The sequence below is a fragment of the Bos mutus genome, chromosome 11 (assembly GCF_027580195.1).
Source record: "Bos mutus isolate GX-2022 chromosome 11, NWIPB_WYAK_1.1, whole genome shotgun sequence".
In the NCBI taxonomy this organism is placed as follows: Eukaryota; Metazoa; Chordata; class Mammalia; order Artiodactyla; family Bovidae; genus Bos; species Bos mutus.
The window spans coordinates 25,585,682-25,588,777 of record NC_091627.1 but is presented as its reverse complement, the minus strand read 5'-3'; the positions used below and the strand labels follow the sequence as shown (position 1 = coordinate 25,588,777).

The 3,096-nt window shown below is 41.3% G+C and overlaps 1 non-coding gene across 1 annotated transcript; it reads right to left on the bottom strand.

Moving 5' to 3' along the window:
• Positions 1-571: 571 nt before the first annotated feature.
• On the bottom strand, positions 572-643 carry TRNAC-GCA (transfer RNA cysteine (anticodon GCA)). Its single transcript has one exon. It is a non-coding gene; the product is annotated as a tRNA-Cys (tRNA).
• Between the last annotated feature and the right edge of the window lie 2,453 nt (positions 644-3,096).

The window sequence follows — 3,096 nt, the reverse complement described above, 5'->3', positions numbered from 1 at the left end:
TCAGTAAAGATTGTTTTCTGTTGCATTTGGATGCAGAAAGTTGTTAGTTTTATTGTGTGATAAAAGCAGTCAACAAGCAAATGCAAATACATGGGAACATTTGGAGAATTATAATTGTCTTTGAACCCACAGTCTCTTTTTTCCTCCATCTGGGAAACTGTTAATAGCCCTCTTTTAATTTAACCAGATCTAGAGGATCTTCCACAATAGTAAATTATAAAAGATTTTTGGCTGATCTTACATAGAACACAGATGCCAGAGTAGTATACATTTTGAAACAACCAATTCTGATATTTTCTGAGATTTCTAAAACAATTATAACCAGTATGAAGAAGGAAGAAAGATGCATTTAAAAGACCAGTGGATAATTTATACTTCAAGTTCAGGATGGCCAACTGAACACGTTTTCTTCCTCTAAGGTCTTGTTTTGTGAAAGGAAAGTGAAAGTGAAGTCGCTCAGTCGTGTCCGACTCTGTAACCCCGTGGACTATAGTTCACCAGGCTCCTCCATCCATCGGATTCTCCAGGCAAGAATACTGGAGTGGGTTGCCATTTCCTTCTCCAGGGGATCTTCCCTACCCAGGGATCGAACCCAGGTCTCCTGCATTGCAGGCAGACGCTTTAACCTCTGAGCCACTAGGGAAGCCCCCGTACAGTCTCATAAAAAGCAAAACCAGCATAATATGAATGGTGTCTCCTAGACTTAGCCAAGATGTTGATCCTATTCAGGTCCCTCCGAAGATCCAGCTCCCTCCTCAGATCTTCTGGTTCTGTTGAACTTGTGTGCACGTGGGTATGTGTGCTCTAAAACAGTGTTGAAAAGCAAGACGGTATTCCATATATGGCAACCTGGCAATGCAGCCATCTAAAGATTCAATGAGGCTAGTTCTCCCAAGACATTGTCTTCACTCACACGTCTATGACCTCAACTGGGATGTTGGGAACTTGGGCATAGCTGGGCGTCTCACTCCCAAAATCTAACTGTGGGCTACTGCACATGGATGGCTCAGGCTTCCTCACAGCATGACAGGGTGGTTGGACTTCTCACATGGCAGCTGGCTTCCCCCTGAGGGAGCATACCATGAAGGAGGATGAAGAAGGTGCCATTTCTCTTAAAGGCTAGATCCAGAACTGATATAATATGGTGTCTGTCATATTCTATTGGTCAAAATAGTCAGATTTGACTCAGCCCAGATTTACGGGAGTAGATAAATAGACCCTACCTCTTGGTAGGTGACTGACAATGAATTTATGAAATCTTTAACCCACTACTGATGAATAGAAAGATTGACATAGCATTTGAGTTAACTCTGGAATGAGAGATTGATAATCATGACAGACAAAAGTAGAAAGGACATTTTAGGCAGAAGAAATAGTAAAATTATATACAGGACAGTTGACCTCCAGAATATTCTAGCTTTCTGAAGTAGAAAGTGACTTGTTGAAACTTAAAATCAGAAAGGTAGGTTAAAGCCAGATAATAGAGATTTTGAAAAGGAGTTTCCACTTGAGTCAGCAGGCAGTAACTATAAAAGAATGTACAGTTTAACTATCCAACTTTGTTAAATCTTGATGAAGGAAGAGCTTACTACTCAGGCTACAACATATAGTTTTATAAGTAATTTTTCTATTAACCTATTCACACAGCAAGGGATCATTTGGATGGTGTGGTAGAAAACACATTATCACCTTGAAGTCTTTTTTCACCCTTGCCTATTACCCCCAAACAAAATAATGCCTTCCCCCTCTATGTTCCTGCAGAATTTTCTTCAATTATACCACTACATCCAGTCACACTAGGTTGACATCATGATTATTTCTGTCTGTGTCTGTTGTTTCAGCTCCTAGACACACTCCACAGTCTTTCCTAATTTGTGTCTCATTCTAGTGAATGGATGATTTGACTCAATAAGGTCAAATTAACATCTGAAAACACAATTGCTTTTCTTATTAATTGGCCAGACAATTGATTCCCTCATTCTGCTCCTTAATTATTTGAAATATGGATTTGCCTCAGGGGCTTCCTTGGTGGCTCAGGCAGTAAAGAATCTGCTGCAATGCAGGAGACCCAGGTTTGATCCCTGGGTTGGGAAGACCCCCTGGAGAAGGAAATGGCAGCCCACTCCAGTATTCTTGCCTGGCAAAACCCATGGACAGAGGAGCCTGGTGGGGTACAGTCCATAGGGTCAACAAAGAGTCGGACACAACTGAGCGACTAACACTTTCACTTTAGCTAATCGTATCTTTCCCTTCCTTACTGTAGTTAATAGAAAGAAGAAATTAAAGTAACCCTTAATTACTTAATTAAAAAAATATTTTTTCTTCTAGTTGGGACTCAAGTGCTTTTCATATGCTGCCTCCTTGAGTGCATGCTCAGTCACTTCAAACTCTTTGCAACTCTATGGACTATAGCTAGCCAGGCTCCTCTCTGTCCATGGGATTCTCCAGACAAGAATACTGGAGTGGGTTGCCATGTACTCCCCAATGGGATCTTCCCTACCCAAGGATCAAACCCCGGTCTCTTACATCTCCTGCACTGGCAGGCAGGTTCTTTACCACTAGCGGCACCTAGGAAGTCCTCTGCCTCCTTATATATCTGTATTTTCTTATAAATGTCATTTCATGAAAGCATCAAGAATGCTATATGGATAACAGAGTCTACTTTAAGGCAATTTGCTTACAGAAATGTTATGCTTAGTTAAAATCAAGATATTCTATAAGGGGAAGAGAATGAATAATAATTTTGAGTATCAGTTCAGTTCAGTTCAGTCACTCAGTTGTGTCTAACTCTTTGCGACCCCATGTACTGCAGCATGCCAGGCTTCCCTGTCCATCACCAACTCCTGGAGCCTACTCAAACTCATGTCCATCGCATTGGTGATGCCATCCATCTCATCCTCTGTCGTCCCCTTCTCCTCCTGTCTTCAGTCTTCAGCATCAGGGTCTTTTCCAATGAGTCGGTTCTTTGCATTAGGTGGCCAAAGTATTGGAGTTTCAGCTTCAGCATCAGTCCTTTCAATGAATATTCAGGACTGATTTCCTTTAGGCTTGACTGGATGGATCTCCTCTATATAGAACAATATAAAATTAGATGAC